Source organism: Triticum dicoccoides, chromosome 3A (genome assembly GCF_002162155.2).
Source record: "Triticum dicoccoides isolate Atlit2015 ecotype Zavitan chromosome 3A, WEW_v2.0, whole genome shotgun sequence".
In the NCBI taxonomy this organism is placed as follows: domain Eukaryota; kingdom Viridiplantae; phylum Streptophyta; class Magnoliopsida; order Poales; family Poaceae; genus Triticum; species Triticum dicoccoides.
The window spans coordinates 560,828,073-560,844,304 of NC_041384.1; positions in this window are offsets into that span (position 1 = coordinate 560,828,073).

Genomic DNA, 16,232 nt, shown 5'->3' on the forward strand with positions numbered 1-16,232 from the left:
CGCGCCTTCTGCTTCACAGGGCGCACATGGGGCACACCCTTAAGTGATGCACAATTACCCCCCTTGGGACCCCCACCAGTTGCTTGGGCTCCCAGGATAATACCTCCTTGTTCGCACGCGGGAACTTCACCAGTGCCTCTTCTTGGTCAGGATCGAGGTTGCCTATGGTGAAAGTGGATCCCGAGGCCCCGTCCTCCTCGACCAGCAATTGCTTGGTTTCAGCCCGATCTTGAGTGAACAGCTGCTTCTTTTTTGCTGGCGGAGCCTCCTTAGCCCCCGAGGTGGCTCCGTCGGCTGGGCACGCTGTCGTGGCGGCCCTGAAGGCGAGCTTGAGAGCCGTCAGGGCTTCCTTAGTGTCCCTAGCCACGGTGAGAACGCCACTGCTCCCCGACATCTTCATGAGGTTGTAGGCTGGATGGGTCGCTGCCATGAACTGAGCCAGTGCAGGGTACCCGAGGATGGCGTTGTACGGGAGGCCGATGCAGGCGATGTCGAAGTTGATCAGCTCGGTGCGGTAGTTGTCGTGGGTACCGAAGGTGACCGGGAGGCGTATTTGCCCCGACGGCTGGTGGAACCGATGCCGACTCCGGAGAAAGGCTTGGTGGGGCAGAGCCGGCCGTAAGGTACGTGAAGAAAACTAAAAGATTCCACGGAGAGCATGTTGAGGCCGGCTCCGCTATCGATGAGGCTCTTAGTCACAGCCACGTTGCAGATGGTGGGCGTGCAGAGCATAGGGAGCGCGCCCGAGCCCGTGGTGATTGTTGGGTGGTCCTCTGAGCTGAAGGTGAGGTCGGCCTGGGGCGCCGCCCATCCCGGGGGAGCCCCGTGCTGCACGTGGGCATCGCCCATCTGGCGGACGAACTGCTTGACGTGGCGATCCGAGGGTGGCGCCCGCGAACCACCAAGGAGGACTGCTACAGCGGGGAGGCTGTGCCGCGAAGTGCACGACGAAGAGACCATGCAGCTCCTCCTAGGAGGCTATCGAGGATCCTGACAGACTGAGTAGCTAGGCGCGCGGCACGCCGGCCAGGGCCATGGGGAACCAGTTGGCCATGACCTGGTCGTCGCCTACGGCTTCGAGAACGGCCTCCTCGTATGCCTGTAGGAAGGTTGTTGTATCTGCCGCGCCGTCATAGCGAGGCGGCATCTCTGGCTTGAACTTGCGCAGCCACGACACCCGCCGCAAAGCAAGGGTGAAGGCCCGGATGCCCGCCGCGCATCCGCAGGTGCCCGCCAGCCGAATTGGAGGAGTGGCGCCTGCCATGGGAGCAGGACGGAGCAGGTGGAGAGGCGAAGCTTCGGCGCACCCCTACCTGGCACGCAAATGTCGGATTCTGGGTTGCGGCAAACCCTTGAGGTTAGAACACTGGGGTGCGCACGAAGCAATCTCTCTCTCTTGCTCGCTCGCTCGCACAGTGATCTCAAGGCCTAGCTCGATGAACCCAAGGAACACGGGACACAGAGGTTTATACTGGTTCGGGCCACCGTTGTGGTGTAATACCCTACTCCAGGGTGGTGGTGGTGGATTGCCTCATGGGCTTGGGATGAATTAGTACAATGGATTAACTGCCTCCTGAGGAAAGGTGTTCTTGAGCTCGGTCAGCTAGTGTGTATGAGGATGGTCCAAAAAATGATCCCCCTTTCTATGGTGGTGGCTAGCCCTATTTATAGAGGCCCTGCTCCTCTTCCCAAATGTTAGGCGGGAAGGGATCCAACGATGGCCAAGTTTGAAGGGGGCGACTAGTACAAGCTTTCCTGACAAAAGGTGGTCTTCGCCTGCCAAAGACTCTGGTGGTGACACTGTTGCGGGCTCCGCGGTGACCTCGGTACTGTCGTCCTGCTGGCCTTGGTCTTGTTGCACCGATAAGAAAACCTTTGTCTGATGCCTCGGGACTCCTCGCCTGCGCCTGCCTCTTTAGCATCAAAGAGGAAACTGGTACACTGTGCCCGCTGGCGCCCGCCTGGCCTTGGTCGTCATGGCTCACGTCACGTGAACCTCGCAAGGTGCCCCTTGCATAGATATCTCCGCTCCTCGGGAGCCAGCCTAGTGAGGCTGCCCCCAGGGAGGTCCTGGCGTCGCCCGCCTCGCAAGGCTTGGCCCCTCGCAAGGGTCTTGAGTTGTTGATATAGATGATGGGCCGTACCAAGCCGCTGGTGGAGCCATGCCATGGGCCGCAGGCAGGCAAGTCTGGGTACCCCCGTTCCCAGGACGCCGACAGTCAAGTGCAGTCCAAATATGCCACTTTCTTCTGTCTTGCATGGCCCCGCATTTCCAATTAACCTTTTGTCGATCAGCTGTATTACTGAAGAGCTGAATTGTGCTGCTACATTCTTTCCTACCTAGTGCATATTTTAGGAACTTGGGACTGGAAGAAAGCTGGGGATGGGGAGCATGTGTGATGGGTTATATTACCTGGATAATAAGATATTCCCTACTGTGGCTGCTACGGTGTCCTCCTCACCCCTAGAAGAATTTCTACTTCAACATTATCGCTTGGGACATCTATATTTTGCTACTCTGGGTCAGCTCTACCCTAATCTTTATTGTAAAATTAGCAAGGAACAACTAATGTGTGATGCTTGTCAGTTCGAAAAGCAAACTAGGAGCTCTTATTTGTCATCTGATAATAGAAGTGATGTACCTCTACAAACTATACACTCAGATGTATGGGGTCCCAGTGGGGTAACATCGATAAATGGTTATCACTATTTTGTTACATTTGTCGACTGTTGCACTACAACTACTTGATTCTATGTTTTGTGTCATAAGAGTGATCTATTTGAATGCTTTAGAGATTTTCATAATGTGATTAGGACCCAATATTGTGCATGTGTGAAGGTACTACGTTCAGATAATGGTACCGAGTATGTGAACAAATAACTTGATGAATATCTATCAAGTTACAACATTATCCATCAGACTACTTGTCCGGGTACATTTGAACAGAATGGACTAGTAGAAAGGAAAAATAGGCATCTCCTAGAGATTGCTCGGTGTATGATGTTTGCCATGAATGTCCCAAAGTTTTTATGGAGTGAAGTAGTCATGATTGTGGCCTACTTGATGAACAGGATGCCATCCAGGGTGCTTGGGTACAAGACACCAATCGAATGTCTAACCGGGGACACTACATATGTGGTTCCACCAAAAGTATTTGGGTGTACATGCTTTGTGAAGGATTATAGGCCTTCAGTTGGTAAGCTAGATCCAAGGGCATTAAAGTGTATATTTGTGGGGTATTCTAGTAAGCAAAAAAGATTACAAGTGTTGGTGTCCTTCGGAAAGAAGAATGTTTGTGAGTATGGATGTGGTATTTAGAGAACATGAACCATTTTATGGGGAACCAACAGACTTAACTAATGACTCCAGACCTTCCTCGGACAGTGGTAACATCTCTTCTCAATATGATGACCTTGATGTTCCAATAGCTCATAGAAAGCAGCCACGGTCTAAGGCTGGGAAGTTGCCCTCTAAATTGGATCCATATAATGTCTCTAGCTATGTCTCTTATGACACTGTTGGTCCTTCTTATAAATCCTTTATGGCGGCACTGGATTATGCAGTACCCTTATGTAGGATCGAAAGTATGTCTAAGGGGGTGATTAGACTACTTGACCAAATAAAAATCTAGCCTTTTCACAATTTGAAGTCTTGGCAGATTTTAGCAACATAGCACAAACAAGTAATCAACCTACACATGCAATTCTAAGAGTATAGCAGTGTAATGTAAAAACAATTGCATATGAAGGTAAAGGGAGGAGTTTGGAGGGAGCAAACACAATGTAGACATGGAGATTTTTGGCGTGGTTCCGATAGGTGGTGCTATCATGCATCCACGTTGATGGAGACTTCAACCCACGAAGGGTAACGGTTGCGCGAGTCCATGGAGCGCTCCACGCACGAAGGGTCCACGAAGAAGCAACCTTGTCTATCCCACCATGGCCATCACCCACGAAGGACTTGCCTCACTAGGGTAGATCTTCACGAAGTAGGCGATCTCCTTGCCCATACAAACTCCTTGGTTCAACTCCACAATCTTGACGGAGGCTCCCAAGTGACACCTAACCAATCTAGGAGACACCACTCTCCAAAAGGTAATAGATGGTGTGTTGGTGATGAACTCCTTGCTCTTGTTCTTCAAATGATAGTCTCCTCAACACTCAACTCTCTCTCATAGGATTGGATTTGGCAGAAAGATGATTTGAGTGGAAAGCAACTTGAGGAAGGCTAGAGATCAAGATTTATGTGGTTGGAATGGAATATCTTGACCTCAACACAAGTGCAGGTGGTTCTCTCTCAGAAAATGTATGTTGGAAGTGTAGGCATATTCTGATGGCTCTCCATGAATGAAGAGTGGGTGGAGGGGTATATATAGCCTCCACACAAAATCTAATCGTTACACAAAAATCACCAAACTCCATGGGACCGAATCATATAACTCGGTCAGACTGATTTAGTTCAAAATGTGAACGTTAGGATTTTCGGTGGGACCGATATGTCAACTCGATGGGACCGATTCCATTAGGGTTAGGGCATAACGTAATCTTGGTGAGACCGATTACACAAACTCGGTGGGACCAATTTTGGTAATAGGAAAACAGAAAGTTGGTCAAGCAAACTCGGTGGGACCGATGCACTCATCTCGGTTAGACCGAAACATTACGAAGGGGAAACAGAGAGTTTGCATTGCAATCTCGGTGGGACCGATCGCTCATCTCGGTTGGACCGAAACGTTACGAAGGGAAACAGAGAGTTTGTAATCCCATCTCGGTGAGACCGAGATCCCTATCGGTGAGACCGAAGTGACTAGGGTTTCTGGAAGTAGCTATGTCAAGTGAACTCGGTGGCGCCGGATAGAAGATTTCGGTGGGGCCGAGTTTGACTTTTGGTTTGGGACATATGTGTATATGAGAAAGTAGTTGAGGGTTTTTGGAGCATATCACTAAGCATTTTGAGCAAGCAACTCATTAAGCAACACCTCACCCCCTTTTAATAGTATTGGCTTTTCCTATGGACTCAATGTGATCTTGGATCACTAAAAGTAAAATGTAGAGCCTTGTGCTTTGAGCTTGAGCAATCTTTTGTCCTTAGCATTTTGAGGGGTCCACTTTCTAATCCATGCCATGCCAATCATTGAGATTTTCCTGAAATATTTATCTTCAAGTAGCATTAGCTCAATGAGCTATATTTTGTTAGGAATTACCAAAACCACCCAGGGATATTTGCACTTTCAATCTCCCCCTTTTTGGTAATTGATGACAACATATAGATCAAAGCTTCGACAAATGATTATAAGGATGAAAAACATTGTCGCTTTGAGAAGTATGTGATAAGCAAGAGCTCCCCCTAAATTTGTGCATTATTTAAAATTTGCTTTTGAATGCAAATGCACAATCTATTAGGATCATGGGTTACTCTTCCATGTCACATACATCTCGGTGGAGCGCTCAAAATGATAGAAATTAAAATCATGCACTCATCACCAAGCAAGTGAATGATCATATATGGAATATAAAGGATAGCATCATTCAACCAATCATTAATGTAGCATATGATCAACCACATGATCACATAAGTATCTCACAAGGACATAAGGACATAAAGTATCTCACACAAGCACACAAAAAGTTCAACCAAAAGCAAGAGAGATAAAAAGCAAGACACTCTCTCTCTCTCGAAGCCTATGATCTATACATATTTCTCCCCCTTTGGCAACAAGTTACCAAAAAGTTTGAAAATGCATAGTGCTATACATCTTTTAGGCTTGGTCTTCGGGAGGTGGTGTAGATAGAACTCCAAGGACGAAGGCTTCCGACGATGTAGTTGGAGCTGATGGAGTGGGTGCTGGAGGTGGCACTGAGTTGTAGCTGCTGGTGCTGACACTGAAGCTCTAGCATCTGAGACTGGCACTGCAGCAGACCTTGGACCTCGTGGCACACGCTTAAAAGCATCAGTGGTTGCTTTTCCTCTCCTCTCCTCTGCTTCCTCCCAAAGCTGCTCAACTACAGTCTGAATCTCAGTCACCTTGAGATCAAGATCATAGAATTTTGTCTCCACAATCCTCTCCAGGCTCTCTTGATTCTGAGTCAGGGTCGCCAAGCCCTTCTCAATCCTCAATGTAGCTTGAATCAGATAGCCTAACTGATCTTGCTTGCTCTTAAGGAAGACTCGAGATGCCTCTTCAACACTTGGCGTCTGGCAGCTTTCTCAGCCTTTTCCTTGGCTCTCTTATCCTGGACTTGAGCTGATGACGGTTCCTCCTCATTCATCACAATAGTGTTGTCTTCAAATTCAGGATGTAAGGGTAGATGCTCCTTGTCCAGCAAATAAGTCCCTGTGCCCATCTTAGAATTGATGAGCTCCCAAATATGTGGAGCATACCCACAACTCCACTTTTGATCAGCAGGAATCCTTTTGATAGTTTCTACAATCAGGCTCATAACTTTGAACTTCTGGGGAACATCAAAAATTTGCAGCATGTTGATGGAGTGTCCTCTGATCATCTTGTGATCTCCTGACTTGGGTAGCAATGTGTGCCTTAAGATCCAGTTGATCGTAGGCAGACCAGACAACAAGAAATGTACAGATCCAAGCTTGTGTGTCTCCAAAGCTTTATCAGGGATCTCTTTGTACATGTTTGCCATGGATTTGTGGTCTTTCTTCTTGGTGGAATACACATTCAAGTCATCACGTTCCTCTGGGGCATTGATTAGCTTGGCCCATTCATCAACTGTGGACTGGTACCTAGTACCCTCATACATCCATACTATTCTTCCATCTGGATAGAAGTGGGCAGTGGAGTAAAACTGCATGCTCAACTCATCATTCCACTTGGTGAGCTTTTGTCCAATGAATTCATCAACTCCACGTGCCTTAAAGCTGTCATACACTCCAGGGGAGTGATCTTCATTTTCCCGGATGAACTCCCAGTCCACCCATTTCATGTCACACACTATGGGCTTCTTGTCAAGCAAAATGGTCTCATAGAAATCTTGTTGTTCCTTTGTATGGAACCTGTAGTCAACTGCAGTTCTCCTCCTAACAGCATAGGGATCAGACTATCTCCACAACCTCAGTCCTGCATCTTTCCTGATGTGCATGTCCTCAGCAACTGGATGAGCATCATTGTGGTCAGGAATTTTGGGCTTCAACTTCCTCAAAACAAGAGAATCATCATCTTCTTCTTCAGCTTCAGGCACTGGGGCCTTGTTCTTCTCCTCAGCAGGTATACTCCTGGTGTTCCTCTTGGGTTTTGGGGGTTTCTGAGCAGCAGCCTTGGGAGTAGATTTGTAACATCCCAAATTTCCAATTTGGAATGTTATACATTAGATCATCACTGCATATCATATTTTATTTTGCTTTTCGTTTGATCCTAGAAATTCTACGCAACTCAAAGACCCTCGAAGAGAGTTGGGGATTTCGTTATTTTCATATTTGAGTTTTCTCAAATTTTGAAAATAGGATCATTTGATTTTATTTATTTTATCTTCAATTATTTCTAATATAAAGATATGAAAGAGGGAATAAAATGACTTTCCCAAAATAAAGAAATATTGAGGATTTAATAATAAAATCAAATAAGATTTTATTTTGGATTTTTTTGCTATTTTATTTGCATTTAGGAAAAAAATGCGCGTTTTCAAAATTGCATTTAGGCCCCAAATAAATGTTCATCTAGACCGGCTTGATTTTAGAAGTCGGGGAATATTTATTTTGGGATTTTTGGAGTCCGTTTAGTATTTCTTTTATTTGTTTGTCTGCGCATAATTATTTAAAAAACGCGAAACCGACTTTGGGCCGTGTTCGGCCAGGACTCTGTCCGGCCGGCCTTTATAAGCCGGGGATCCCAGCCCGAGCCGCACCAAACCCTAGCGCCGGCCCCGCCGCCACTGACGCCGCCGCCGCCTCGCCTCGTACGCCGCGCCGCCGCTGGAGCCGCGCCACCGCCTCCCAACGCCGCCGCCGCCCGGAGCTGCCGCCCCCTCGGAGGTTGACCGCTGCCCCGCAGCCGGCGGTTTTCCTCGAGAAAACTGTTCGGTTTTCCATTCGGTTCTCCGTTCGGTTTTTCGTTCAGTTTTTTTAGATCGGTTTATTTCCGGTTTACTTTATTTACCGAGCGTTCGCTCATTCGTTCGTTTTAATGAACGCATTCACCGATTAGTTCCAGAAAATGAACGTTCGTTCGTTAATCTGTTCGTTGTTTTTCTTTTTCTCGGATTTTCCGCGATTATTTCTGATCGCGATTTCTGATCCGATTTTCGTTCTAGTATAACTTTTCGCTCGTTTATCGGAATCAGGCGATTCAAGCGCCTAGAGTTTCGTCTCGAAACCCTCTTTCCGTTTAACCAACTCAAAAAAGTTTTTGCCTCTGTAAAATATGATTTAGATCCAGATTAGTAAATGAAGTTTGTTTCTTTCGCCGTTTGACTTTCGTTCTTTCGTTCGATTCGATTCTTTTTGCAAACCGGAGTTCTTAAGTTGAACTTTCTGGTTATATCTCTTATTTGAGTTTTACCTGTGCATTACTTGAGTACTTATTGAATGATTGTTTGTTTGCGATAGAGTACCTGGAGTGCGCCACTTGCTACTTCGAATCTCTAGGTTTCACGGATCATCAGCAAGGCAAGTAACACTTTGATCATACCTCTTTACTACCCAGTTTTATTGCATTAGATCAATCCTCAAACATTGCATGATTAGGATCTAATTAAATTGTGGGTTTTGGGATGTAGATGAGGTAGTACCTATTTCCTATTTTATTATCAAATCTTTGGGAGTTACTCGTTCAGGCTATGACTCGATTTGGGTAGTAGTCGATCGTTTGACAAAGGTAGCTCATTTCATCCCAGTGAAGACTACTTATACTAGTGCTAAGTTGGCAAAGATAGACACGAACAGGATCGTATGTTTGCATGGAGTTCCGAGGAGCATTGTATCAGATAGAGGAACCGAGTTTACCTCAAAGTTCTGGAATCAGTTGCACGAAACTTTGGTTACCAAGCTAGAGTTCAGTACAACTTTTCATCCACAGACAGATGGACAGACCGAGAGAGTCAATCAGATTTTGGAGGATATGCTGAGAGCTTGTGCGCTAGATTATGGATCTAGTTGGGACGACAATTTGCCATATGCAGAGTTCTCTTACAACAACAGCTATCAATCCAGTTTGAAGATGGCCCCTTTCGAAGCCTTGTAAGGAAGGAGGTGCAGGACCCCATTGTCGTGGGATGAAGTTGGCGAGCGCCAGTTGTTTGGACCAAATTTGATTAAGGAGTCTGAACAAAAGGTGAAATTAATTCACGATAGGCTCAAGATAGCCCAGTCCAGGCAGAAGAGCTACGCAGACTCTAAACGCAAGGAGACAGTTTACGAAGTCGGAGACCGAGTTTATCTTCGAGTATCTCCACTTCGAGGAGTTAAGCGCTTTGGAGTTAAAGGAAAGTTAGCGCCACGTTTTGTAGGACCATACAAGGTTTTGGAGCATATGGGAGAAGTAGCCTACAAATTGGAATTACCCGAAGGATTGTCAGGAGTTCATGATGTATTCCACATTTCCCAATTGAAGAAGTGCCACGCAGAGATGGCTGGTATACCGCTGAGAGATACAGTGCCGCTGGAAGCGATTCAGTTGGATAGTGATTTGACCTATGAGGAGAAACCAGTCAAGATTCTTGAGTATGCCAGCCGAGTCACCCGCAGCAAGGTAATCAAGTTTTGCAAAGTTCAGTGGAGCCACCACACCGAGGATGAAGCCACCTGGGAGCGAGAGGAAGAACTGCTGAAGGACCACCCTCACCTATTTTCTAGCCAACCCAAATCTCGAGGGCGAGATTCATCTTAAGGGTGGTAGGTTTGTAACATCCCAAATTTTCAATTTGGAATGTTATACATTAGATCATCACTGCATATCATATTTTATTTTGCTTTTGGTTTGATCCTAGAAATTCTATGCAACTCAAGGACCCTCGGGGAGAGTTGGGGATTTCGTTATTTTCATATTTGAGTTTTCTCAAATTTTGAAAATAGGATCATTTGATTTTATTTATTTTATCTTCAATTATTTCTAATATAAAGATATGAGAGAGGGAATAAAATGACTTTCCCTAAATAAAGAAATATTGAGGATTTAATAATAAAATCAAATAAGATTTTATTTTGGATTGTTTTGCTATTTTATTTGAATTTAGGAAATAATCCGCGTTTTTCAAAATTGGATTTAGGCGCCAAATAAATGTTCATCTAGACTGGCTTGATTTTAGAAGTCGGGGAAAAAATTCGGGATTTTTGGAGTCCGTTTAGTATTTCTTTTATTTGTTTTTCTGCGCGTAATTATTTAAAAAAAACGCGAAACTGACTTTGGGCCGTGTTCGGCCAGGACTCTATCCGGTCGGCCTTTATAAGCCTGGGAGCCCAGCCCGAGCCACCCCAAACCCTACTGCCGGCCCAGCCGCCCCTGACGCCGCTGATGCCGCCGCCTCGCCTAGCGCGCCGCGCCGCTGCACTGCCGCCCTGCCGCCGCCGGAGCTGCGCCACCGCCGCCGCCCGCCGACCCCGCCGCCCCGTCGGAGGTTGACCGCTGCCCCACCGCCGGTGGTTTTCCTCGAGAAAACCGTTCGGTTTTTTTAGATCGGTTTATTTCCTGTTTACTTTATTTAGCGAGCATTCGCTCGTTCGTTCATTTTAACGAACGCGTTCACCGATTAGTTCCAGAAAACGAATGTTCGTACGTTAATCTATTCGTTGTTTTTCTTTTTCTCGGATTTTCCGCAATTATTTCTGATCGCGATTTCTGATCTGATTTTCATTCTAGTATAACTTTTCGCTCGTTTCTCGGAATCAGGCGATTCAAGCGCCTGGAGTTTCGTCTCGAAACCCTCTTTCCGTTTAACCAACTCAAACAAGTTTTTGCCTCTGTAAAATTTAACCTAGATCCATATTAGTAAACGAAGGTTGTGTCTTTTGTCGTTTGACTTTCGTTGTTTCGTTCGATTTGATTCTTTTTGCAAACCGGAGTTCTTAAGTTGAACTTCCTGGTTAGATCTCTTATTTCAGTTTTACCTGTGCATTAGTTGAGTACTTCTTGAATGCTTGTTTGTTTGCGATAGAGTACCCAGAGTGCGCCGCTTGCTACTTCGAATCTCTAGGTTTCACGGATCATCAGCAAGGCAAGTAACACTTTGATCATATCTCTTTACTACCCAGTTTTATTGCATTAGATCAATCCTCAAACATTGCATGATTATGATCTAACTAAATTGTGGGTTTTGGGATGTAGATGAGGTAGTACATATTTCCTGTTTTATTATCAAACCTTTGGGAGTTACTTCTACGTTTGCTTATACTGCCATGCTAAGCTAGTAGACGTGGATTGGGTGAGTGTATCCATGACAGATGTGAGATTGCTAAATCTAATGGTTTATCTAAGGTGGCAACTTAAACACACATCTGGGTGGATTGAGGCACCTGGGTATTCCAGCGATTGCATGTTTTTCTTTATGGACCGCCACCCAGGCTCAAAGGGATCATGAGATTATTCATACTAGAAACTTCCATGTGCAGCCACAAGCTACTATGGGCTCTAGCATAGTTGACTAAGTTGTGCGAACTCTTACAGTGGTAGAGTAGCAGATGTAGGGGATGTAGGTTGGTATGGTCTACCCGATCGTAAGGTGCTAGCGCTTCTGAAAGACTATATCTTGGTCATCCGTTTCTCAAATATCATGTAGTGCGGGAATCCCAACAGAGGAGATCGAGTCTTGTGGGGAAAAGTGTGCAAACCTCTGCAGAGTGTATAAACTAATCATGGTTAGCCGTGTCCTCGGTTATGGACGTCTTGAGTATCTAGTACTTGGATTATCATGTGAATCTCATCATGTTACTCTAATTATTATTGTTGGGTTTTAATGATGATGCTTAATTGGGATTGAGAGGGTGTCTACACTCTCAATGTTTAACAACTACCATGATAGTTAAATAAAAATTATTCCTTTGTAGTAGGGAAAATTTGGCTTTACGCAAAACCGTAACCATAGAGCTTTCCATCAGCCATATATGCATGTAGTATAGTCTTATTCTTTCATTACTCTCTATGTGTTACTTTGCCAGCATATTCCATGTGCTGACCCGATTTCGGGCTGCAATGTTCATGTTGCAGAGTATTCAGACGACGAGTAAGGTGCCTTTAGGTCGTGGTTCTATACTCAGTGGTGCCGTTGGAGTTGATGGACTCACTTATCTTCCAAGCCTTCCGCTGTTATCGTTATTAGATGGCATTAAGCCATATTTATTGTAATAAGTTCTCTTTTGAGTCATTCGATGTAATAAGTGTGTGATTGCTACTCTGTATAAATCCTTCAAGTACTATGCGTGTCAGCATTACTGATCCAGGGATGACACTAAAGCACAGAGATCGGACTGTTTGAGGTCTGGTCGCTACAAGATTTGGGCTTAGATGGAGCAGCCCCTGACTTGATTGCATCTCCCATAAGCTTCTGAGCCTTAGGAACTGCTGCAACATCCTCTTCCTCCTCCTCTTCTTCTGGATCTCTCATAATGGAGGATCTTCCCAGCACTCTGGCAGTGGTCTTCTTGACCCTTTCCTTCCTTTTCTTTCCTTCTCCAACAACCTTTTCACTTGGCTTGGAGGTTTCAGCAGTTGAGGCTCTCACCTTTAAGGTTGGCACCCTCTTGGCAGGGGCCTTCTTGTGCAAGCAAGGATTAGTTGATACAACTGTGCCATACTCCTTATTGAGCACCTTCTTCTTGGATCTGACTTCCTCCTCAACAGCCACATAATCCTCATCTTCAGAATCTGAGGTCTTCTTCTTCCTTGTTCTGGTGGCTGCCTTGGGCAAGTTGCTTGGTGTGCTCCTGCAGCCATCATCAGAAGTGCTAGAGGGACTAGTGCCCTCACTCAATTGTACCTGTTCCTCTGACTTGTTCTGGCTATCGCTCTGGTCAGACATTTCTACAAACTTACTGACAGTAGACCCTGTCAATAGATATGGATGAGGTAGAGTGGATGAGCATCACAAAGTGCAGAGTTTTTGCAAAAAATGACTTAAAAACTTAGTTTTAGTTCTTCACAGAAAGCATTTCGGAGCTACCGATTTCTAAACTCGGTGATACCGAAGCAGCTTTTGGAACCTAAACTAGTGAACTCGGTCAGACCGAGTCACAGTTTGGTGGCACCAAGACTACTAGGGTTTCACAAAGAATCGAACTCGGTCACACCGATTTGCGGTTTTCGGTCAGACCGAAAGTGCAACTGCAATGGCCTAAGACAAATCGGTGAGACTGATTTCTACAATTCGGTCGGTCCGAGATGAATCCGGCAGAGACCTAACCCTAAATTTTCAAATCAACCTAACCTAAGGGATGTTTTCAGTGGATAGATTGATTGCATACGTGGTCATGATCATGGAAAAGTAATGTGCTACGAATCGGAGTTAAAGGAATAGCACAAAAGATCGAACTCATACCCTAATTCAGCGGAGTTCGCTACGGCGGCAACGGAGGGGCAGAAATCTGTTGACGGCGACGGAAACCAGCGGCGGGAGGTCGCTGGCGGCAAGAGGATGATCCGGAGACCCGAGGCGGTAGAGCAGAACACGCGCGGGCTGAGAGGTTTTGAAGGAATTTCCAAAATCTCACCCGTGGGTATATATATCCCGACCCTGTCGGTGTGACCGAGTGGAACAACTCGGTGGCACCGAGATGCAGAATCGCAAGCGGTTGCTGCAACTTGGTGTGATCGAAAAGTTCTAATTGGTTGCACCGAGATTGAAAACATATATCAACTTAGTGATCTCGGTGTGACCGAAATGGATGACTCGGTCATACCAAAATGCACAAAGAGGTTTTGGAAGTTTAAGTCTATGACGAATCTAGGACTCCAAGTGCTCCTCACACAGAGTGGTTCGAATCTGACTTGATCAAACTTTGTGATGTAGCATGAATAGAGTTTGAGACGAGAAAAGCATAGATAGCTAGAGGGAGTTCTTAGGAATTCTTGTCCATCCATTTGGCAAAAGAGAAAAATCCAAACAATCAAAGCAACAAATGGATGTCCTCGAATGAGTAAAATATGCATCCAACATGCTCACACAATAAGATGGCAAATGAAATATGTGATAAAGCATGCACAATCACTCTAGCATCTATCAAGCAATTTGGCAATGACTAGGTAATCTATATATGAGTATATTGACTGAGGAGTCAAATGAAAACATTTGATCGTAGGACATACTCATCGTTTAAGCACAAGTGGGGTTGCCACTTTTACATAAAGCATTGTTGTGCTCACATCATTAGAGTTGCTTTAGCTCAATTGATTAGAGTAAAGCTCCCCCTAGCTATCTATCCCCCTAAGAGGGATGAAATAACCATGGGTTTTGTCGATGATGACTTCATGTAGGTGTTGAAGATGTAGATGCTCAATGTTGATGTAGATCATTCGGAGCAGTACTTTAGAGTGAGTTGCACTTTCAATACATACACGGGTTAGTCCCACAAGGAACAAACAAGGATATCCATAGACATAGAGTGATATTCACATGAGATTATGTCCATGGATGCATTAGGTTACCTTGTCCCTTGTCTTACCAACAAGAGGGTTTGTGACTCCTTCAACTAATGCAACATATGGAAGTTGTTTGCACTTGTCTTTGCCAAAATGATATGAGTGAAGTATGTTGGCGGAGTCACCCTCAAGAGCTCTCTAGTTCTTCATCTTAGGGATCCACACCATCTTGATGGGAATCCTTGGAGTTGTAGTCGTACTTGATGAAGTAGAACTTGATGTAGTCTTGGGAACCCACTTGACTAAGGCTTTGGGAGCTTCCTCAAATGCATCAATCTCCTCTTGAAGCTTGTCCTTGCCTTTTTGCTTATGGTCTTGTGGTGGACTATCATCTTGAGCTTGTGTTCCTTGGAAAGAAGTAGGATCATACTTCTCTTGTTGAGGAACAAATTTCGTCTTGGGGTATTGAACTTCTTCCCACTCAACTCCATTGGCATTGAACTTTCGTTCAAAACCAACACCTTGATTCTTCCGGTGTCTTCCTTGCTTGCATACAATTTCCTCAAATTGCTTACTTCCGGCAAGGCTCCTGTAAACACCTTTCTCTATAATTCCCTTCAATAAGCTATTTTCTTGCTCAAGTGTAACTTGGCTAAGAGAATCATTAGTGGAATCAAGAGAACTACTAGAAGCAACATCATTGGGTTTAGCATGATTATTGTTACTACTTGAAGAAGAATCTTTCTTACTCTTGTTGCTAGATTTAACTTGTGGCATGTAAGTAGACAAGAGTAAATGCTTGTCAATGTAAGAAGAACTTTTCTTGCGAAGATCATCATTGATAGCTTTTAAGAACCCATGTTCTTGCTCAAGGTTGATCTTTTCGAAGCGTAACTTCTCATGAGTCTTTAAAAGTTCTCGATGATTTTCCAAGGTAGTTTCATGAGCTAACTTAAGAGTGTTTAGCTCTTTAGTTAGACGCTCAATCTCCTTCTTATCATCGTCATTCATTTTGTCTTGATTAGCATGATTAATAGCAAGTTCATCATAGTTTTCATCACTAGAATTGTCAACAAGTAAATCATCAACACCTAGCAAGTCATCTTCATCACTATTAAAATTAACATACTCAGGTTGTGATACCTTTGGGCCTTTAGCCATGAAGCATCTTCCAATTCCTTCATTTTGTGACTCAAATATGTCATAGGAGTTGGTTGACACAAGTGCTATACCGGCAACACCTTCATCTTGAGTATATTCAGAGTCGGAGTGATAACTTCTCTCGGAGTGATCGTCGGAGTCGCAGCCGGATACCCATTCACCAACGTGAGCTTGATGTCTTCGTTTTGTGTAGCTCCTTCATGATTTGTCCTTCCTTTCTAAATCCTTGCTTCTCCGTGTTGTTCTTCGTTCATAAAAATCATCTCTACTCCTTCCCTCTCTTGGTGGTGATTCTTCTCTCCTACTCCTTCTTTTGGGAGAATCTTCTCTTCTTTTGTAGGGAGCCGTACACTCATTGGAGTAGTGTCCGGGTCTTCCACAATTATAGCAATTGCGTTCACGACTTGAAGATCTTTTGTCATTGTAGGACCTTGACTTGGAACTTCTTTCCTTGCTTCTATTCTTGTAAAACTTGTTGAAGTTCTTCACCATTAGGCCTAATTCTTCATTGAAGTTTTGTTTCTCACTTGATGATGTGGGAGCATCACA